This window comes from Schistocerca americana, chromosome 1, assembly GCF_021461395.2.
Source record: "Schistocerca americana isolate TAMUIC-IGC-003095 chromosome 1, iqSchAmer2.1, whole genome shotgun sequence".
In the NCBI taxonomy this organism is placed as follows: domain Eukaryota; kingdom Metazoa; phylum Arthropoda; class Insecta; order Orthoptera; family Acrididae; genus Schistocerca; species Schistocerca americana.
Window position 1 is genome coordinate 905,567,582 of NC_060119.1, and position 24,872 is coordinate 905,592,453.

Sequence of the window (24,872 nt, forward strand, 5' to 3'; positions counted from 1 at the left end):
CGCCATTCGATCCCCAGAAACCCCTTTTGTTGATGGTAGATGCATCGGATTTCGGGATCGGTGCTGTGCTTGCGCACAAAGTTGGCTCCCATGATCGCCCTATTGCCTTTGCGTCCAAATTGCTCTCGTCTGCGCAAAGAAATTATTCACAGATAGAGAAAGAAGCTTTGGCTCTCGTGTTTGGTGTTACTAAGTTCCATGATTTCTTGTATGGTCGTCACTTTACCATCATCACAGACCACAAACCTTTGACATCGCTTTTTCATCCGACCAAGCCTGTACCTCCACGTACAGCGCAGAAATTCATTCGCTAGTCTATTTTCCTCTCGCAGTACCGCTACGATATCTTGTATCGGTCCACTGCTAAGCACGGAAACGCCGATGCGTTGTCCCGTTTGCCTGTTGCTGAGGATAAAGCATTCGATTCTTCCGAACTTGCTTGCATGTTCATTGATTCGGAAACCGATGAAGTGGTCGAATCGTTTCCGATTGATTTTCGTCGTGTCGCTACAGCCACAGCTGCTGACCCTGTCCTTGCTACTGTTTTACGTTTTGTTGCTACGCAATGGCCCTTGTCAAAGTCTCGGATCGAGGATCCGTTGGTTCGCCGATTTTTTGCTCACAAGGAGAGACTTTTTGTTCGACGTGGTGTTTTGTTGTTGCGTTCTGATAATGATCAGTCCAGAGTCGTGGTCCCACGTTCGTTACAGTCCTCTGTTTTACGGCTTCTTCACCAAGGACATTGGGGTATAGTGCGAACGAAACAACTTGCTCGTCAGCACTGTACTTGGTTCGGAATCGATGCTGCGATTACGAATATGTGTTCTTCTTGCATGGCGTGTGCCGAACAACAATCCGCACCGCCGCGGAAAGTCTTTGCGTGGCCAAAAGCCACTTCCCCTTGGCAACGCTTGCACATTGATTTTGCTGGTCCATTCTGGAATGCTCGATGGTTGGTTCTGGTCGACGCCTTCAGTAATTTTCCTTTTGTTGTCCGGATGTCTTCCACGACGTCCTCCGCCACCATCCAAGCGTTGTCTGCTATTTTTTGCATTGACGGTCTGCCGCAGACTATTGTTTCCGACAATGGCCCACAATTCATGTCCGCAGAATTTCAGTCATTCTGCCAGGCCAATGGTATTCAACATCTGACATCCGCGCCGTTTTCGCCTCAGTCCAACGGTGCCGCTGAACGATTGGTCCGGACTTTCAAGTCACAGATGTTGAAATTGAGAGTCGCATTCTCGGGAGGACGCATTGTTGCTCTTTTTGTCTTCGTATCGCTCTCAGCCCCGAGATGGTCGCTCGCCGGCTGAGTTGCTCCACGGTCGTCCTCATCGCACCTTGATGTCTTTGCTGCATCCGCCGCATCAGGTTCCTGTGCAGCGGCAGACTCCTGCTTTTGCTCCAGGCGACGTTGTATTTTATCGCAACTATCGAGGTTCACGGCGTTGGCTCGCAGGGCGCATTCTTCGCTGCCTCGGCCGCGCGATGTATTTGGTTTTGGGGGCCTCTGGTGAGGTGCGTCGGCATCTCAATCAGCTGCGCCTCTGTCGTCGCTCGGGTTCTGCCGCTCCCCGTCTGCTTTCAGCGACGGTGCCGTCCGGTCAGCGCCCTGGGGACCCATCTACTGGCTCGCCTCATCCCCAGGTGTTACCGACGATGCCTTCCATTTTGCCCCATGGCGACGCGCCGCCGCCGCCGCAGCAGCAGCAGCCGCCGCCGCCGCCGCTTGTTCTCCCGCCGGCGCCGCCCGCATTCGACGCTTCGTTGCAGCCGCCAAGCGCCTCCCAGGGTCACGCGCCGCCGATCGCTTCCCGTGACCAGCTGTCCTCCGCCATGGAACTCCCGCCCGCTCCGGACCACATGACGTCATCGCGCGTCGGCTACCCCGCCGCAATGGAGGTTGATCCTTCGGTCCCTCCTGTCTCTTTACGGGCGCATACACCGCATGTTGACGTGCACCCTGGACTAGTTTTTCAGGCGTTTCCTAGCTCCCCTCGGACCGAATGGCCGGGTGCGGGTGGCACAGCCTCGCCTGTTGTTAGGCTCCCCACCTCATCGCATACGTCAGCATGTGGTCCTCCCCACGGCGGGCGGAAGCCTTATCACACGACCGTTCGCCGATTTGCGGGGGAGGAATGTGGTGTCACCGCCAGACACCACACTTGCTAGGTGCTAGCTTAAATCGGCCGCGGTCCATTTAGTACAGGTCGGACCCGCGTGTCGCCACTGTGTAATCGCAGACCTAGCGCCACCACCAAGGCAGGTCTCGTGATACGAGAGAGCACTCGCCCCAGTTGTACGAGAACCTAGCTACCGCCCAGTTGTACGAGAACCTAGCTACCGACCAGATGTACGAAGCCTTTCTCTCTCATTAGCCGAGAGACAGAATAGCCATCAGCTAAGTTAATGGCTACGAACTAGCAAGGCGCCATTAGCCATACAGTGATTGTACTTAAAGTCTCCTGTGTATCGTCAAGATCGATGTACCACCATGATTGAGTAAAGTTAAGTATTAAACCTGCTCCGTACTTTTCTTCCTAACATTAATTACGTATCCTGTTCCAGTACTTCACGCCCGTCTGCGTTAGTCTAGCTTGCCTTTTCAGCCATCTCAACTTCACGGTGTCGGCCCAGATACCGACACAACATGAAGGGATAGGGTACAAACTACTACTCAAATGTAGGGAGAGCTGCCTCCTACGAATCTGTAACTGGAATTGCTGCTGAGGAGCTAGTACACAAATACATTGCAAGAAGGGATAATACAGCAAACTATCACTGAAGTGTAGGAAGAGTCAGCCCATACCGAGCTGCAAGAGAAATATCTGTTGAAGAACGAGTACATATATGTGTGTTAAGAAGGGATAGGGCAGCCAACTGTCACTAAAGAGCAGAAAAGCCAATACATGATAGCACAACTGACAGAAAATGCTACACTGCTCTAATTACACAACAAACTTGTCATTAAAAAACCACCACTTATGGACAATAGATCATAATGTACCACACAAACTAGAAATTGAAAAAAATCATTGTAATAACAGAACCATCACAAAAGCATACTACAAAAAGTCTTGCCACGACACATTGGAGGCCACTGCACATGTGTGCACTTCAATGTGTGAATACAAACTAAGCAGCTTAGAAGCAGTCTTACCTCTATACTTACTTCCCTTCTTCCTTTCCTATCCCCTCCAACCTCAACCCCCTCCACATTTAGTGATACGTTTTCCAGGTCTGCTCTAATCTTTTGCTGGTAGTATAGAAACTTTCCAGTCTAAAGAAATCAGCCACAGATGGACAAAAGACTTAATAATAGGACGGTTCCTGCAAGCCATGAAAAATATTTCTTCGAAAGACTGGCTCCCCTGGAGCAACAGTCAAATACCTAACTATCTGTCATGGATCAAGAACCGAACAGTCAACTGTGGCACGCCTTCAAACATTCTGTATGTGCCACCGCTGTCTGAAAGTGGTCTTCAGCTAAGTAAAACCAGTCTCATCGAGGAAAAACGCTGAAAAAATACGTCCCACGTAAACGAGATACACTGTTCTCATTGTGCGTTGATCCAACTGCTCTCCCTCCCACAGGCGGATAGCAGTGCCCACGATCACTAGCCTCTGCCGTTGTATGCAGTTACATTCCACCACCACTCATGTTTATTCCACTTCTTCAGGTATACTGTCTGAAGACTGTCTGGTAGATGTGTCTCGTGTGTGTGTGTGTGTGTGTGTGTGTACTCATACTGTGGAGGGATGAGATTCCTGCTGTACAGATGGTGGAGGAATAGACAGTGGTGGAACTTTACACAGGTCACTTGCTCCTTTGGAGTGGCACACTGCAAGTCTACCTAAGATGTTGACATTCTTAACAGGTCAGCTGCTATAATGTCAGCTCATTTATTTGAAAAATGTGACTCAACAAACATGAACACTCAATTGCTGTATGATATGTTACTATTGCGTATTTCCCAGGCGTGATTCTTATGTCTCCTACAATAAATATTGTACTAACAGACCTCGCTTCACATTGCGCTTAAAACAAATGCTGTGACAGCAACAATGCAAACAGTGGACATAGTAGTAAAATCAATGAAATATCTAGCAATATTAACTATCCAGAAAAATAAGTGTAGACTCACTCTCATGGAATGAACTTATGCTTGCTACAATGAATACTGAACTGAGAACATTGAATCTTGATTTGAATATACTAGAAAATAACCACTTAACACAATCCAACAGTCCTCAAACATGCATGCACCACTATGGTGGTTTGGAGATTTCATCTATAAGATAATGCTGGTAGGACCAAACAACACGATAACTAATACTGAGCGAATATTCCTGGAAGGATAAACGTCTTTTTTCTGGTCAGTGGTACCACTGTATCTTGGAAGGAGAGAGACATAATCCTCTTATAAGCGAGCAACTAATAAAAAAACTAAAAACTAAAAAGCTGAAAAACTAAAAAACACTATAGCACCGACTATGTTATGGTATGAGTGCTTCCCAGCTTTGCTTTTACCGGAAGACAAAACTCTGTAAGCAATACAAGTATCGAAAAAAAATCCCTTCCATCCGAACAGCGCATGTGGCTTCACCTCGATGAGTGTATACAAACTAAGCAGCTTAAGGCCAGTCATACCTCTCCCTCTCCCCCGTCCCCTTCCCCTCCCCTTCCCCTCCCCCTACCCCATCACTCCTCCCATTTCCCCCACCCCTTCCCCCTCAACTCCTTTCCCTCCTCCCTACTCCCCTGCTCCCCAACAATCATCTCAGAAAGGTCCCAGCTGGTCGACCGTTCATGTACTGATATCGTGAATATCTATTGAAAGTGTTTGAAGGACGGAGAAACCACCAGAAGGCAACAAGGTTTTGGACGTCCACGTCTCATCACAGAACGTGGACATCGGAGGCTTTCCTGGTCTGAAAAGTGGAATGGGTGGCAATCTGTAACAGATCTGACGAAAGAGTATATCGCAGGTGCAGACGCAAGTGTTTCTGAGCACTCTGTTCATCGCACGCTGTTCAACATGGGGCTCTATAGGAGACGACTAATACGTGTTCTCATGTTGACCTAACAACCTAGTTACGACTGTAGTGGGCATGGGATCATCGAGATTCGACCGTGCGTCAATGGAAACCTCTCCTCTGGCCAGACGATTCACGTCTCCTGTTACACCAGGTCGACAGACGTGTCCAGATATTCAGTCATCCAGGCGAACAGCTGTTTGAAACATGCAGTTCGCTAAGGATGCAGGCTGTTGGCGACAATGTTTTGCTATAGAGGTCATTCACCTGGTCTTTGGTGGGTCCTGCGGTAGTAATCGAAGGCACCAGATAGTTGCGGAGCATGTGAATATTACATTGGACCACCTGTATCCCTTCTTGCCTGAAGTCCTTCCCAACGGCGATGGTACCCTCCAGCAAGATAAATGTCGGTATTAAAAGCCAAGAATAGCACTAAAATGCTTTGACAAGTATTATGGTGAACTCATGTTAATGTCTTTGCTACTAACTTCGCCAAATTTGAGCCGGTTTTGGAAGCTATCGGGTGCCAGCTCCGCGCCCACAAAACAACTTGTCCGTAATTTAAAGGCATTGCCTAACCTGTGCGTACACATCTGGTACAACATGCCTTCAGAAACCTAGCAAGGATTTATCGAATTCTAGTCACGCAGAATCACTGCTGTATTGCGTTCCTAAGGTAGACCATCACGCTATTACGCAGGTGGTCATAATGATTTGGCTCATCAGTGTGTTAATGAAGCTGATAATTCGTATATACAAATTGTGTTTATCGCTAGGCGTTCTTGCATGAGATATTGCAACTGTTAATCCATGAGCAACGCAGTATAAGTAGGAGTTGTGATCCAAGGAAATAATCATCTAACTTCATTAAAATCAATTTTTTTATAAAGTAAAACAAATGGTGAGAAATCTCATAACAAAGCAGTCCTACTACTATTCACTAAACCATTTTCAAAATACCATTCACTGTAACAGACTGTTGGAAAAGATAGAGGTTTAAATTATTTACGTTCTTACAGAAAAAAATATGCACTTGCACTAAAAGTAGAGTCTACGATTGGGAAGACTATATAAGTGACCTACTTTTCCTTTTTACATCATATACACTGTACTGGTCATTTCCTGAGAAGCTGTACTACTATGAAACTAAAGCTAGTCATTTGTAGAATATAAAATCTAGATAAATCTATTTATGTTGCTTCATAGAAGTGTGTTTACATTTATTGAGGCTGTTAATGGAGAGGTATTCTAATGTGGACGTACTCCATAGTAATTATCGGCTTTGCTTATCTTCTTCTACGTGGAGCGATGCTTTTATCAAGCTAGAGGACTAACCACTCATGAAACCACACAAAGCGAACAAACAGTCTCTGTTCCAGGTTAGGCAAGCAATTCCGATATTGCTGACGTCAGAGTGACCGTGGCGGTAAGAATAGACAGGGCTCTTACTATAAATGAAGTGAGTAAACAGATAGTTTGTCGTGTCTGCACTTAGGGTAGTAAACCAGATATTTTACTGGGAGAGGTCTGCATAAAATGCTAGTTTCATACAAGACCCTTCTCACAATAGAAAGAAAATGTTTTGAGGATCTAATCGTTATGAGTTCTTTTAATATACGAAAAAACTTCCAAAAGATTACTGTAACTGCAGTCGTGCATCTGGAACGCTCTAGTTTACAAAGCCCGTCAACTTCTCAAGACGATTGCGGATGTATTCACACAGAACACTTATTACAGAAAGCTGAACCTAAATATCCTATATACATTATACTATTACCATGCTAAAAGCCTGTTATCTTGCATTGTGTTTCAGTATGTAAAATACTAGCCACGACACGCAATGGTCTTTGTAGCGGTGGGGTGGTTCGCGTGTGATGAGATAACACTACAGTATTCACCTTTGGCATGATTGTGTACAAGATATCTGAAATTTACCTAATAAAGAAATCTGTCCATTTCGTGTGTTTGTTTACAAGCGTAAACAGGCTAGCCGATTTCCCTTTGTATGAGACGGCGTGTGCCAAATAGGTCCTATTAAATTCTATACTCTAATACTCTTCTGTTCGTGGCTTTTTCGCATAATATTGCACTGCTTGTGTATTTTAGAGCAGTTGCGAGCGCCGCGTAAAATTCAAACCACACTGAATCGCCAACGAAAGTGGTATAGACATGCGTATTCAAATACAGAGATGTATAAACAGGCAATACGGTGCTGCGGTCGACAACGATTATATATAAGGCAACATGTGTCTGGCGCAGTTGTTAGATCGGTTGCTGCTGCTACAGTGACAAGTTGCCAAGATTTAAGTGAGTTTGAACGTCGTGTTATAGTCTCCGCACGAGCGATGGGACACAGCATCTCCGAGGCAGCGATGAAGTGAGGATTTTCCCGTACGACCATTTCACGAGTGTGCAGTGAATATCAGGAACCCGTTAAAACATCAAATCTCCGACATCGCTGCGGCCGAAAAAAGGTCATGCAAGAACGGGACCAACGACGGCTGAAGAGAGTCGTTCAACTTAATAGAAATGCAACCCTTCCACAAACCGCTGCAGCTTTCAATTCTGGCCATCAACAAGTGTCAGCGTGCGAACCATTCAACGAAACATCGTCGATATGGGCTTTCGTAGGCAAAGGCCCACTCGTGCACCCTTGATGACTGCACGATACAGAGCTTGACGCCTAGCCAGGGCTCGTCAACACCGACATTGGAGTGTTGATCAGTGGAAACATGTTGCCTCGTAGGACGAGTCTCGTTTCAAATTTTATCGAGCGGATGGACGTGTACGGGTATGGAGACAACCTTATGAATCCATGGGCCCTGGATGTCAGCAGCGGACTGTTCAAGCTGGAGGGGGCTCTGTAATGGTGTGGGGCGTGTGCAGTTGGAATGATATGGGCCCCCTGATATGTCTAGTTAAGACTCTGGTAGGTGACACGCGCGTGAGCGTCCTGTCTGATCACCTGCATCCATTCATGTCCATTGGGCATTCGGACGGACTTAGGCGATTCCAGCAGAAAAATGCGACACCCGACACGTCCAGAATTGCTACAAAATGGCTCCAGGAACACTCATCTGAGTTTAAACACTTCCACTGGCCACCAAACTCCCCAGACACTAACATTACTGAGCATATCTGGGATGCCTTGCAACGTACTGTTCAGATCTCCACCCCCTCGTACTCTTACGAATTTATGGACACTCCTACTGGATTCATGGTGTCAGCTTCCCCCAGCACTATTTCAGACATCAGTCGAGTCCGTGCCACGTCCTGTTGCGGCACTTCTGCGTGCTCGCGGGTGCCCTACATGATATTAGGTAGGTGTACCAGTTTCTTTAGCTCTTCAGTGTATACCATTAATTGTAAACAAAAATCGTGCATATTGTAAACTTTTGGCGGCATATCCTCTTTCAGAAACTATCGTTCCACATTTCATTGTGTATATAAGTGAAAATGTATATTTATGAAACTTTTCGGACACAAGTGTTGTGCATTCACCGAAAACTGTGAACAATTTTTGTATATTCTGTACATTTTGGCAGCAATACCATTTTTGAAAATAGTTTTCCCCTTTTTTTTTAGTATAGCCAGTTACGTGTTCAGAGCAATATTTCCAAATTTTTCTGCTCGTCGACCTGTTTCAGTGTCTGAAATATTAAAGTCGGGACGGAAACGTAGCTCTTACGAATTCAACTATAACTTTTGCTCATAACTGTCAAGTCGTGTTGCCTTTGGTTTCCCACTTCAAAGAAGACAATGTCGTCGACATTGTTACATTGTCATGACAATTTGTTACTGAGCATACCTCATCAAGCGTTCGAGAGACACAGTTATTTTCGAGAAGTCTGTAAATATTATAGCAGTTTTTTTAAACATATTTTCTTGGATCTTAAAAGGAATAGGCAATCCTTGTTACGTAACGGATGCTGAATTTAAAATAATATCATAAAATTTAATTTAAAGTTAATTATTTGGTTTCGTGGTAAAAATTGTAGCAGTCTGTATGCAGCCCCACTGTGAAAGACAATCGAATGCGCTTTATGAGCTGTTTGTTATTTGTAAGCAACTGGAAATCGTTGTGACTGTTGTTAAATGATCGGAAGCTGCTTCGAATAGGTGCATGGGACAAAATGCTAGGAGTCACGCAGTTGAAGTAGCAACTGTATCTCAAATACTTTCATCTGCAACAGAAGCATAGATTCTGTCACTGCTCGCCGATTTGACCGCGAGTGGTGTGTCACTAGTAAGTTCAAGCGCCCTATACAAAGGAATAACTTAGGTTATACACCCAACTCTCTAGTCCACAAGTTTGTTGTAATGACTTCCACTGAAATAAACTGAACCAGTTTCCTGTTTTCGTGTCAGGGGGAGGCAAACACAGAAGGGTAGGCATTTGCAGTAAAACGATGTATAATGTTCTGTTAGGGACATGGCACAGGACTAGGTGCAACACACCGCAAATTGTGGCACACATTAGAACGGAAGGTGCCTGTTGTCTCGGATCTGAGGTCATGTTTGGGTCATTCCAGTTATTGACAGAGAGAGTTGAGAAGATAAGCCTTGCTCACAAAACGAATCTTAGGATCTGCACCATCGTCCCCAGAAATGATTAAGTGCATCTGGTTCTGGGCCAAGTAGAAGCCTTGATCTAGAGATTTCAGAGGTTCTGTAACAAGCTAAGTTATGAGTACCTGCGCTATATGGTTGGTTATTAGTAGGGTCGAAGTAAATGAGATAAGGGTGCCCAACAAATTACAGGTTGCTACCTTGGTGGCTGATTGTATTTTGAGTGTTTTTTAGTCTAGGTGACTCTTCATCCAGTACAGATAGTGACAGCAGTAGGACGCCCCGGTGTACTGGGGTACGATTCAATGAAATGGTCCCCGCAATCGAAACGACTGAAATTCCAGTTCTCAACTGCCGAAACATTCACAACATAACCTCAGAATTTTAAACATGCAGTGGAGCTCATCATAATACTGGGCAGGACTTTTTAGACATTCGCCGTGTAACAGAAGTTTAATATATTTTTTGATTCGATTTTGAAATGAAGGCATTCATTTTATGTGCGCTGCAATCTTTTTCTGAAATCACAACAATTACTGCGGAAGCCTCAAGTTTTCGCAAATGTGAAAAGTTGTTTCGAAGTGCAAATGGTCATGTACCTAGAATAAATACTCCACTCAGATTTAAAAGAGTTAGAACAGAGAAAAATCTTGTCAACGCTGCCCTAAACAGTATCAGAAGCGATTAGGACTGATGAGTGATGCTCTCCAGAAGTCGAAAAAGCTGCCTAATCCAGACTGTATGTGCAGCAGACACCAGGCTTTCATCATATTGTTAGTGACTGCATGATTCGAAGACTTCGCGCTGGAAATTTCAGATGCTGTGCGCTGGATTAAAGGACTGGATATCCAGTTGTGAAGCACAAACATTACTAAGTTTCTCATCTGTAAATATGTATGTACTTATATGTAACGCTGACGTTTCTGTACTAGCCAAACGCCAAATAAATAGTTATTACTCTATGACACACCAACAGCCAGGAAAAGAAAAAAAATTAAGTATTATCAGAAACCAGTTACAGGTTAAAAATATTTTGAAACAAAAACTATTGCGAATTAAGTCAAATTTCCTTTTGTCAAGACAAGAAAAATTGTCAACACATTACAGAGACTCAGTTCATTTGCAAATATCATGTCTTCCGTAATAGAAGACTATCTTCCTTTTCAAGGTTTAAGACGGACGAAGTGTGGCTTAAAACTAAGCAACTAGTTTTAAAAATGTACAGAACTTTCTTACTGTAAAATTCTTTAACCGAAGAATTAACAACATCCCCAAATAGCTTTAATGTATTATTCAGCACTTACATATGTAGAACTCATAATATTTACAACCACTGCTTAAATCGAAACCTCATGTCTCACAACAACATAAAAGCAAAAAATAAGGAACTGCTTATAGCCGTTCCTGATACCCGTTCCTTCACGTGATTCTAAACTCGTTCACTACCTTAAAACACCGACCGGGAAACACGTGTTCCTAGGCACACTATCCTCTAATTAAAATACTCTCCCCTACGCCCGAATCTGACAGAAGTCAGATGCTTTTTTTTGCGAATCTAAGTAGGCAGGACGGTCAGAACCAATTTGGAAAGCGTGTAAGGATGTTGTACGATAGGTTGTGCTGAGAAATAATTGTTAAGGAAAAAATTCGTTACTTTGCGCCGTTTCCGAATTAATTAGCACTGAAGTTAGCCAATAAGCCGTGCAAATTCAAGCAACTCGCCAGATACAATTAGTTGTCCTCAAAGCGTAGATAATAGCCCCCGAGACTGCTAAGCCTTTTGTTCGGGTTCGATCATTACTACCAGCCCACGTCCAATTTCTGTAACGTTTTCAGGAAACCAAGCAAAGAACACGTTTGGTGACCATCTCTGGGGCGCCGCTTAAATCTGCGCCCGATTCGGCCTGATTGACTAAATACAATGCTAAATAACTCGGAAATGCACAACGCATCGATTTTTTTCCTGAACAATTGTTTCTCATCACAACCTACCCTAAAATACTCTCACAAGCTTTTCACACTGTTTATGACCACCCTATATACTGAAAGGATAGGCTAATGCGAAATAAAGATGGTGTATTCGTTGCAGTAGACAAAAAACTCGCATAAACCATGATCGAAATTGAAGTTCAAGCGAGATTGATTGGGGAAGACTATGTACCAAGGGTGGGCATCAATTTGTAATTGTTTCTTTCTATATATCACTGAAATCTCATCCAGATGTAAGCGAGATCTTTAGAGATAACCTCAGTTAATTAGTACATATGTTGCTCAATCCGAATCATAGAATTATCCTCGGAGGAGACCAATCATCTAACAGGCAACCGATAATTTACTGTTATTTAAATAATGAGCGTCTCAGGACATCCTGCGCAACATTACTAAATACCGTCTCTGAAAATTACCTTGGCCAAGTAGTTCGACGGTCCAGTCGTGATGAAACTGTGTTGCACCTAATGGCAACAAAGTGACCTGACCTCTCTGAGGATGGCTGTAATGAAACTAGTATCAGTCGTCATGTGGTAATCTTAACTTCAGTGATTATGAAAGTACGAAGGGCAAATAAAACAATTAGGAAGGTTTAACTGAGTAATAAGTTAGGTAGAGACAGGAAATTCTATAGAGGCTTCCCGCGCGAATTTAGACAGCCAGGTCTACCTGTTGTAACAGCGCTAGGGAATCAACAGCAAACCAGACACTGTCTCTCCAAGTAGCTTTGATTTCTTGAGTTGCTAATGCAGCGGATTGCATTGCTATTGCTTCTTTTCTAGATAAAACTGAATTTCACGTGAATACAGAAGTATTATGCCGTTGCTCAGTGGAACAACGTTGCCCACAAAACCCAGGGCTACCTGGTGTAACAGCACTAGGGAAACAACAGCAAACCAGGCACTGTCTCTCCAAGTAGCTTTGATTTCTTGAGTTGCTAATGCAGTGGATTGCATTGTTATTGCTTCTTTTCTAGTTAAAACTGAATTTCACGTGAATACAGAAGTATTATGCCGTTGCTCAGTGGAACAACGTTGCCCACAAAACCCAGGGCTACCTGTTGTAACAGCACTAGGGAAACAACAGCAAACCAGGCACTGTCTCTCCAAGTAGCTTTGATTTCTTGAATTGCTAATGCAGTGGATTGCATTGTTATTTCTTCTTTTCTAGTTAAAACTGAATTTCACGTGAATACAGAAGTATTATGCCGTTGCTCAGTGGAACAACGTTGCCCACAAAACCCAGGGCTACCTGTTGTAACAGCACTAGGGAAACAACAGCAAACCAGGCACTGTCTCTCCAAGTAGCTTTGATTTCTTGAGTTGCTAATGCAGTGGATTGCATTGTTATTGCTTCTTTTCTAGTTAAAACTGAATTTCACGTGAATACAGAAGTATTATGCCGTTGCTCAGTGGAACAACGTTGCCCACAAAACCCAGGGCTACCTGTTGTAACAGCACTAGGGAAACAACAGCAAACCAGGCACTGTCTCTCCAAGTAGCTTTGATTTCTTGAGTTGCTAATGCAGTGGATTGCATTGTTATTGCTTCTTTTCTAGTTAAAACTGAATTTCACGTGAATACAGAAGTATTATGCCGTTGCTCAGTGGAACAACGTTGCCCACAAAACCCAGGGCTACCTGTTGTAACAGCACTAGGGAAACAACAGCAAACCAGGCACTGTCTCTCCAAGTAGCTTTGATTTCTTGAGTTGCTAATGCAGTGGATTGCATTGTTATTGCTTCTTTTCTGGTTAAAACTGAATTTCACGTGAATACAGAAGTATTATGCCGTTGCTCAGTGGAACAACGTTGCCCACAAAACCCAGGGCTACCTGTTGTAACAGCACTAGGGAAACAACAGCAAACCAGACACTGTCTCTCCAAGTAGCTTTGATTTCTTGAGTTGCTAATGCAGTGGATTGCATTGTTATTGCTTCTTTTCTAGTTAAAACTGAATTTCACGTGAATACAGAAGTATTGTGCCTTTGCTCATTGTAACAATGTTACCCACAAAACCCAGGCTGCTATGTATTCCCGTTTCCCGTAAAATGTCGCTTGCTAGCGCGCATCGGTATCTCGGTGCACATAAGCGGATAAAATAATTTTTCGTAAGGCAAGAGTACGCACAGAATATTTCCTCCTTGAGGTAGATTGCGATTTGAAAAATGAACATGTTAAAGAAGCATTAACAAATTTTTCCCAAGTTAAATCTATCCTTTTTTGTCGTTACTTGTGTGTTCTTCGTTAACATTAAGTACGACGTTTCTGTACTTCTCATTAACTGGTGAAAATAAATGAACGGGGTAACAGACTACGTACTTTTGCTGTTGAACGTGGTGGTCTTGTAATTTACCCAACTCAAAAAGAAAAAAAAGGTAACTGAATACCAGGGAGTCACCAACTGATAGCCTGGAGCTAACCTACAGTCAGCCTACAATACTTTGCAATACTTTGGTTGGATTTTGCAGCTTCAAACTAAAAAGAAAGTGACAGTAAAGTATGACATAAGAAAACTAAAAAAAAAAAAAAAAACAGTAAAATATGAAATGAAAGGCAAACTGAACGAAAATCTCAAAGCATTGTCTGATGTAAAGATAGATGAAATGATGCCCATCAAAAAATAAATGTTGCAGCCTGAAACAAAGGAAAGGAAGTGATGGACGAGTGACGAAATATTACAACTACTGAATGAAAGAAGAACATGCAAAGCAGATCATCGTGGGCAGAAAACAATGAACGAAGTTATCTACGGGAAAATCAGAGAAGTAAAAGAAAAAGAACTGAAAGCACGCAGCTCAGATACTGAAACTTTACAAACTGAATATCACAAGTCTATTATTTATAAAAAAGTAAAAGAAATGATTGGGTACTTTCATGCAAGACCGTCATCTACTTTAGTAGATCATGATGGTAAGCTGATCATCGTCAAAAACGAAAGAACTCAAGACTGGAAGAACAATTTGGAAGCATTTTTTCATGACGATAGACCAGATTCATCTGAAGTCACTCGAGAAATAGGACCAGATATTACGGCGGATGATGCGAGATCAGCCGTAAGAGCAATGAAAGATGGAAAAACAGCAGCACCAGATGTGATGCATTTGGAAATCCTTCAATTGTCTGAAGAAGAACAAATAAAAAGGTCGACATCACTGTTCAATAAAATTTATAATTCGGATATCATTCCTCAAAAATGCCATCAATCAATTTTGATCTCCCCCCCCTCCCAACCCTAAAAAAAAAAAGAACCAGGAGCCAAAAAAAAAAAATGTTGTGATATCAGTACAATAAGTTTGATGAACCATCTCCTGAAAATGTTTCTAAGAGTTATTCACGAAAGAATCTACAAATTTTGCGAAGAGTAGATGGCACCTACAGAGTTTGATGTCATAAATGTTGTCGGTACTCGTGAAGCTCAGATCTGGATTCAAATCTTAATATAGAGGTACAGAAACGTGACTGTGACAACTTCGTCTGTTTCATTGATTACCAAAAGGCTATTGATAAATGTTTACAAAACGGGCGAGGTACTAAAAATCGTAGGATAGATGACAAAGACCTCTCGATCGAATTTGACCTATATTCGAAACCATCTGCTGCTGTTGGTAAAAAATGAGAAACTTGAAACAGTATATATATTCCGAGCAATGAGACAGGACTGTATTTTGTCATTATTGATCACGATCTTGCCCCTGAAAATGTCGAAGAAGGATCATTCTGGAATGGAGATGGGCTGAACAATATCCTCTACGCTAATGACCATTTAATATCTGGTGACAACTTAAAATAGTTCAAAACAATATCCTCTACACTAATGACCATTTAATATCTGGTGACAACTTAAAATAGTTCAACATTTTCTATCGCCAATCAGCGAAAGCAGTAAGCATAATGGCATAGCAATCAAAATTTACGATCATCTGCACGAAGATATATTGAATTGCCATCTAAACATTAATCGTAAACTTATTGAACAAGTAAACGAATACACACGTCAGGGAACTAATATTAACAACCAACAGGATAACGTGCAAGAAATCGAAGTCCATATTGAGAACGAGAACAACAGAGCTACTTTTTAAGAACCATCACCTCGCAATCGAAACAAAATTAAGATTTCTACGTTGCTACATATTTTCTGCCGTTCTCAATGTAACTGAGACTTGGTTTTTCACCAAGAATACGGTCAGACGACTTGTGGAATCTCGGGTATGGTTGTACAGGAGTATGCATAGAGTGCCATGGACTGATAAAATCACTAAATCAGAAAAAAAAACGCAGAAAACTGCATCTCGGCCATGTAATGAGGAACGGAGACAGGTGTAACCTGGTGCACAGCATTCTTTAAGGAAAGATACATCATGATGAAAGAGGACGAGGAAGTAGAACAGCCGGCCGCAGTGGCCGAGCGATTCTAGGCGCTACAGTCTGGAACCGCGCTGCTGCAACGGTCGCAGGTTCGAATCCTGCCTCAGGCATGGGTGTGTGTGATGTCCTTAGGTTAGTTAGGTTTAAGTAGTTCTAAGTTCTAGGGGACTGATGACCTCAGAAGTTAAGTCCCATAGTGCTCAGAGCCATTTTTGAAGTAGAACATCTCGGCACGGAAACATAATAACAATAAGGACATAAGCTTCACACACGAGTGAGGAACTTCTTTCAATAAGGAAAGTGATTTAGCTTTGATGGTCACCAACATCCAACACGGATAGGCTCTAGAAGAAGAAGAAGAAGAAAGAGACAAATTGTACATTACCGAACTCTACAAGTAACTGCTGGTTTCAAAGGAAGAGAGAATCTCTTGTACTTATACGAAATCTGTGTACGTAAAAAAAAAAAAAAAAAAAAAAAAAAAAGAAAAGAAAAGAATAGCCTTGACGACCTTATTTCTGATATTTGTGAGAGGAAGAGAGAATTTGATCAAGTAGTTAATACTAATTCTGTTTCACATTTAGTCCTATTGGTAAGAGATATGTATGCTCTGACCCTCAGGAAATAACCAGTGACTGTAAGGTTTTAATGGCGAAGTCATTTCTAACAGAACTTTGCAAAATAAAAACCTTAATAGGAGTGACGTGCAGGCCACTTTGTCACAGTGTTTCACGTCACGACAGATTCGTTGCTAGTAGTAATGATGTGACGAGTCTGGGCGCCTTTCCACTCAAGTACACAATTTAAGTATGTGATTCCACTATTGTCACAGGCAAGGATAGCGGAGACTTGACCTTGAAGAGTGTCAGCGCGAGTTGCATAAACGCCAGGGTTAGTGACAACCGTCAACGACCTTGAGACGGAGGCATGATTTCATCAGTGACCTTGAATGTATATCATCAAGATAGTAGCTGGCAGAACAATTTTAAAAACATGGCAGTAAGTTTAAAAATTAAAGTTGGTGGTGGTCAGTAATTTTAGAAACATTAATAATTGCGGATGACAGTGAGTTTAAAAATTAAAGATGCATCCTATGACAGTACATGATGGCGGTATTCGATTATTTCTTTAAAAAAATTTCGTAATCACAAGCGCACACAAATAAAATTGATGCATTATTTTTTCATACAATTAATGAGTTATAAATAACATGTATTGCCTTCACACATTCAAACAAGCACAATAAAACTGGTCACCTCTGTAGCAGAATGATTGGTGTCACTATCTTTGATACAGAAGGATACAGGTTCGATTACCGGTACCTGCTGATGTTAATCTGAGGTGGGACGTCTGAAATGGGGATTCACTCAGCCTCATTAGAAAATCAGTCACCATCATTTTTCAGGTGATAATGGCCCTAAGTTACTGTGTTTATCTCATCCAGAAGCATAGAAAAGTTTATCAACCTGTGTCAGTGTGTGCTGTTTAACAGTAGAAACTATATGGGCACTTGGACTGAATAAGATGTATGTGCACACTGCTTGATAGAAAGTGGTTTAATGGAATGAGAAACACGTCATACAGAAAAAAAGTGGTAGAACGCAAATGCGTAAACTTGTTTTTACGTTACAGTAGGCTAAAGCTGAATCAAACAGCAACGACCTCAGCCAGTCGGTGGTGGCACAGAGGGCGGACAGCAAACAAGTGTCTGACAATGCGTAATCTCAGACGTGCCTGTCTCATCGGCGTTTGCCGCAACAAGAATCTTGTGAAATCTTAATGTTGGTATCAGTTTTTAACCACGAATTAAGTCATCTCGCAGACTGCTTGTTTAGATGCGTGCTTATCGGAAAGGTTTCTCCTTTATACTTTCATTCGTGTTAGTTTCTTTGGTGTTGAATCAGAATTTTACAGCAAATTCTGCTAGTTAACACTTATGGGAGCTAAAAATGACAGTTTTGAAGAAATAAGTATTCAGCGCATTGAAACTGCTTCGCTAGAACTGACAGCAATACAGAGGGGTTCTAAGCCCGCTCAAATACTTAAAAACACAGGTTCTCGCACTTTCTGTGTATAAAAGTGAAGTTCCTAGGGCAAAATCGCACTATATGCAGATTATTGAATGTTTACCTGGAGTGTATGAGAGTTATGATGAAACTTATTCCACGTAGGTAATTCAATGATTAGACATTTCCCCATCCATAACATCAAGAGCTTATAAAGAGTATCAAGCGAAGAAGGTATTCAAGAAGCAACCACTTCAGCTTCCCATCGAAGTTTACGAGGCCTGTTGAAAATCAAGTGAATGCTGTTATTAAAAACCTAATGACATATGTAACTGCCCCACAACAGAGATCACACACATGTAATGGAGACCGAAGCATTTGCTCCTCAGCTTGGAGAATACGGCACACATGACGTTTAAGCTTTGGCAAGACTGTACTCGCTGAGTGAGCGTTTTGCGTGTTGCAGCAAGTCTTTTCTTGCTGACATTCAGTGCATTTGACACTCAGCTAGGTGTAATATGACATGCACGTCAGACGTTGGCAAGAATGAAATTGTTAACTGAGCTATTTGCTTGTTTGTAACTGTCTCATATATAATCGGAGTACTATGACGTGCATCTCAATTAAGCACTGGCAAGACTGAACTCACTGACAATGGACTTTGTAAGCACCAACTTGTCTGTACTTGTATTTCAGTGATATATTTTCCTCTTGGAACATGCAAGCAACTCTTCAAAAAAGTAACATATGTTGTGCTTTAACAGTGTTTTAATTCTTACCTACTCATTAATTGCTGTAACTTACACATGCTTTTTAAATTAAACATTGCAGAATCTATTGTGTCTATCATCAAAACATCCGATCACGAAGAAAATTCGATACATTTAGCAGCGCTCCCAAAAATGTAAATCTGACATGCAGTAAGTCTTCCACTTCCTGATTCCTCCTAAAACACATTCAAATCGTTCACGAAGCCTCTTCAAATTTCCTTTTCCAGATATTTGTTATACATATTTCAGACCTTGCCATATCTGTGAACGCAGGCTTTGTTGTCTTTCATAAAGCATGCTTTTTCTCATTCTGTGTTGTAAACTCTGTATGCAGCTACAGATAGACCAGTGACTGTCTAAAATAGAGACGATCAATCGCCGAGAAACTCAGCATCTCAGCCCCTAAAGTGATAGAAGAAGGCCTAAGTCTCTCGCTGTTTAACCATTTACCTGTTGCACTGCGAACATGTGCTTACAATCAGTTCAGTTGTTGAATGAGCATTACAGTTTTAACACATGTCTTTCAGTTCTGCTCGCCGGAAGATTAGTTGTAAAAGTCAGGTGGTTTAATCTCGATGAAATATCTGTGGGAAACTGGCGTTGTGGCAAAAAAGGCAAACTGAAGCAAACTCTGTACTCGAAGTTGTATTTAAATCCACTTCTCATTTGCTACAGAGATTAGAATAGCTTTTCTGAAAGAAGAATACAAAGACAAACAAAACAATGAATTTAGAAAGCAGAGGGCAGAGAAGAAGATTATGATGAATATGATGTTGATCAGTATGATGATGATGATGAATACAACGATGATGAGTACAACAATGACGAACACAACGATGATGACTAAAACGATTATGAGTGCAATGATGATGAATACAACGATGATGAATACAGTGATGATGACTATGACAACGATGAATACGACAATGATGAGTATGACAATGGCTATGACGATTATGAATATGATGATGAATATGATGATGGTTATGATGATGTTGATGATGATGATGATTATGATTATGTTGATGATGATGATGATTATGATGATGATGAATATGATGACGATTATGATTATGATGATGCTAAATACTATGATGTATACAATGATGATGGTGACGATGACGAACATGATGCTGAATATTACAAAGGGTGTTCAAAAAGTTTTGCACAGTCGTCTCTAATTTTTTTATTTTCTGCAAGAGGAGAATGAAATTTTTTGTCAACATACCTGGAAGCATTTAGCTATAAGTTGGTATATAAAAGTATTTTCTTTTATTTACAGTTGAGCCGTAATGGACCGTGAAGTAGATGTCAGGCTGCGACAACGGTCGGTGATGGAGTTCCTCTTCAAGACCGGCGATGACTCTGCCACAGGAATTTGCTCCCTCTTTATGGGGAGGACACAGTGGATCGCAGAAGTATCCAGCGCTGGTTGCAGAGGTTTAAAGAAGGTGATTTCTCTCTACTGGACAATCCACGTTGCGGTAGACTATCGACGGCAGTGAGTGATGTTAAGAAGGAGAACGTTGATCAAATCATCCAAAATGACAGATATGTGACAACACGACAACTTCCTGAAATGACTCGTTTGCCATTGGGTAGAGTGGTATCCCTGCTACAGTCACTAGGGTACAGAAAAATCTGTGCACGTCGGGTGCCTAGATTATTGACAAGAGAAATGGAAACGATAAGGAAGAATATGTGCGAGGGTCTCGTGAAGACCTTTACTGAAGAGTGGAAACAGTGTTTTGACGGTGTCATTACCCAGGATGAAACATGGCTTTTTCTTCGAATCTGAGAGGAAAACCCAATCCACGGAGTAACATCATCCGGGTTCCCCTCGGAAGAAGGGACCAAGGCTTTCATGAACAGCAGGCAAAAAGGTGATGGCTTCCTTCTTCTGCGATCAGTGCGGTGTCATTTTCATTGTATTTTTGGAACCTGGCTCCACAATTAACCGGGACCGTTACTGGCTGTCATTGGACAAGCTGCAACGTGCCATCGAAGACCCACAGACCACAGTTTCAGGATCAGGTCATCAGACTACACCATGACAATGCCAAACCCTATACAGCCCTTATGAAGCTGCAGAAAATCAGGAAAAGGGGTTAGAAAATTATTCCTCATCCTCCCTACAGTCCAGACTTGGCTCCGTCTGATTTTTACCTCTTTGGTCGTCTGAAGGCTCACCCGTGCGGTAAAGTATTTGATAGTGAGAAAGATCTTATTTCCTGTGTCGAGTGATGGTGTAAAAGTCAATCCCCAGAATTTCACCAAAGTGCATTTATATCATGGAAAGAACGTTGCGCCAGATGCGTCACAACTGATGGGGGCTACATTGAGTAGGCTCTATGTATAGCTAAATGTTCGAAGTGTGTTCACAAAAAATTTCATTTTCCACCTTCAAAAAATAAAGAAGTTAGAGACGACTGTGCAAAACTTTTTGAACGCCCTTTGTATGATGGTGATGAATAGGATGATGATGATGATGAATATGATGACGATGATTATGATGTACATAGCTGGAAGATGATGATGACGGTATGATAAGGAAGAGTCATGAAATAAAATTATGTGAGACATGGGGAAAATTTGCAGCATCATTTTTTTGTTGAGTCAAAAACAAAATGTGTGATTCACTATACAGTAACAGATTTGAACTGATATCAAAATTGTGGATGATGGTGCTTCACCAGGAGTTTTCAATGGAGATGATTTAATAATTGACAGTCTGAGACAATGGTTAGCAAACCACAGCTCATGAGCTCTATGCAGCTCTTTGGTCCCTTCTTGAGAGTGGCTCTTCCGGAAAATACACATGCGGCCGTTTACGGAGAGTGCGAGTCTATTTTGAAGCGGCATTTGACAGGGGTGGAGGTGACAAATCACGTACATTTCCTGCCACCCACACCACTTTTGCTGCTTGTGACAGCAATGTCGAAAGTGGAGGGGGGAGGTAGTACTTCGAAGTAAAGCGCGTGAAATAATTTTTAGTGTGCTGAAGCTGATGAAAAATAAAGTAGTTGAAGGGTTATCCATTTATCTGAAAGGTGTGGGTTTCTTGTGAAGTGTGACAAAAGCTTGCTATCTGCCGAAACAAGGAAATCGGGTTTTAATGATCTAACTCATTTGGAAAGCAATTTAATACTATCTCTTAGTCATAAATAGGTGAAAGAGACAATAATAGTAACGAAGAAATATGAGCTTGTGAAATAACAAATAAAAGTACTTCTCGACATCAGTGGTTTTCTTATTTCTGTTTTTACATGCTTCCTTGGTGTGTCGTTATTAGGCGACTTCTCTGAAGCAAAGATAGAGTTTGCTATTCTTTCCTTATACGGATCTACATATTCAAGTGAATTCTCATTTTCGATCGTGGAATCGTCTTATAGTTGCAAACCAGGATATCTTCCAGTTAAATAGTATCAATAAAGAATATCGGTATTACGTTTTATTCAACGAACGTGAAGCTTAACTAAAACTTAAAAGCTGAAATAAAGTTCATTAAGTGAATTTTAAGGACCATTCCCGAATGAAAAATGTCTAAGCATGAGAGAGGTATACTGAGACAGCATGGACATGCGGACACGATAAAGGGTAGGAGATAGAGGATAAAAGTATACAAGGACTGCTATTGGTGGGAAAGTTGAAAGGCGTCGACCTCAGTAAAAGAACCTCACACAGACTGAGGACGTTTTTAGCAAAGCCAGCTTTGGAGTACCCTAATTAAGGAAATAGTGACGCAACAACCTATATAGTTTGAGTTTTAAGAATTTGGCTCTCAGAAGAAATTTCAGTCTTTGCACTATTCATATTTGGCTCTTTTGACTAATGTATTTTCCGACCAATCTCCAGTAAGATATCTGGAAGAACTGGATTATGTAATGTATTGTTTAAACTTAAACCTCATAAAAAGAGTTACGCAATGTAAGATATTCAAAATTATGGCAAAATTCTTAAGGCAGCCAATGCTAATAAGTAAAGATATGACCCACACACAGAAGTAAATTCCGACAGAGGCTATAAATATACGTATATCATTAAGCCTGAATAAGATAAAATTTACAGATCGCTAGCGGTTCCTGGTCATGCGTTATTGTGGCTCAGTCTGGTTACATGGAATAGAAACAAAACAGAAAGCACACAGTTCTGACATGTATGGGACTTGGATATACGTATTAATCCGTTTCTCTACCCCTGTCTCTGTGCAGCTCCACCTCTCCATTTCATTGTCCACCTTCTCTTCCTTCCGCTTCTCTCTGTCCACCACCTCCTTCCACCATTGGCTGTCCATATTCACCTTCCCCTCTCTCTCCATATCCTCCTGTCCCCTCTCTCCGTCCATCTCTCCCTTTCCACATTCTATCCCCACGTTCTCCCATTCCTCTGTTCACTTCCTCTTGTCCCTCTCTCTAACGTTGAGCCTTGCTCACTGTTATTGCATATTCTGATTCTGTAGTAGTGTTCTAATAATGAGCGAATAATCCATAAATACGACTTTCCTTTTTGCTAACAACGTTTAACTATTATGTACTTTGTATATACATATATTTATGTATATTAAAAGTATATAGACTCTGTATATTTCAAAGTTCATCAGAGTATCGTGTAAAAAATTCAAGGAAATCGGTCACGAGCTTTTCGAGATTTTGATAATAACGTTTCGTCTTTACACATTGCGTAATTATTTGAGTATAATACGTATAATACACACTAAAATAGGAATATAAAAACGCACGTACTCGAATTCAGTCCGTCACTTTCGAAGCAATCGGTGAAGAACTTTCACAGTTTGAAGAATGTGAGCAAACGAACATTACCTTTTTATACATATTCCCCATATATTTATTACACGTAGTTTATATATTATATGTGGCACTCTAGTAGCTATATAAACACATGCAGTATTCGATTGCAATTTCAAAGCAAACGGTGAAGGAGTTTCGGACATTTACGAATTTGTACAATCGAACATTTACGTTTATATTTCTATAGGAGATTATTCACAGATGATGTAAATACGGTTCCGGAAGAGAACAATTTCAGAACCTAATTCAGTTGTGCCTAATGTTGGATGAGGAAACTTCACCAGGTTTGGTCAGAGGATAAGATGCGATTCAAGGAGCGTATGCAGCATGCAATACAACCTCCCGTCAGACACGTTTTTAAGTCATTGACCGAAGAAAAACAATTATTCCGACAGAAGACTGAGATAGACCAAGATGAAGACGTTAAAATCAAAGAAAACTATGTATTTAAGAAAGCAGAAGGTGGAGATGATAGTGGAAAAGAAGAGGGTGATTACAATGAGGAAGATGATGATGAGGGGAAATTATAATGATGACGGCGATGTAGAAGAACAAAATGATTGTGAAGGGGAAGAAGTTTACGATTGGCAGAGGGTCTCCAAGAAACTGCCAGCAGATATCGTCTGGAAAAACCTGAATGAATTCGCATAGGTGAAACGCAGCCTGCTGCTTGATTGCCTTGGGGATGGAAGGAAGGGGCACAAAGGGCTTTAAAACCATTTGTGACATATTAATTTTAAATTCACTTTATTAGAATCACCAGGTTCCTTGACAAATATATAGAAATTATCATAACTAAGAAAAATGTCAGCTGAAATCAAACGGAATAAGTTTCAGCTGCGAGACTACCGGCTAATCGAGATTCGAGACTGGTCAAGGAATTGAGACACCATCTCATTCTAACCAACAGAAGTAAAATTACGTTAGAGTGCGTGTGATAACAATTGATCAAATTTACATCTTGGATGCAGCCCACTACCCTCAAGAATCTCTTTTCTCTAAAAGTAATTAATTTTAAGTGGAATGCAATCAATTCTCGTTGATTTCTAATGGCGCAAGTGTCCAATCCTCCAATCCGGCGAGCAAAGTGGGCACCTCAAGGTAAATACCAACAAAATCAAATCGATACGAAGCAAAATTTTACAGGAAGGTGTCCGAGATTCAACGAATGTACATGCGCTTAGACAAGAACTGACAGTTCAACTTGCCCCACATGTTGACAGCTCAGGACTTCTTGGACAGCAGGAGTTTTACTACCTGCTCCCACTGTCTCCTCCTCACCGAATTCGTGTCACAGTTCAACTGCGTTGACTTCTTGTGC

General features: G+C 41.6%; 1 protein-coding gene across 1 annotated transcript in view; it reads right to left on the bottom strand.

The window, feature by feature from the left end:
• LOC124595074 (sodium channel protein Nach-like) overlaps window positions 1–24,872 on the bottom strand; it is a 176,650-nt gene that overhangs the window by 13,639 nt on the left and 138,139 nt on the right. The window lies entirely within an intron of this gene.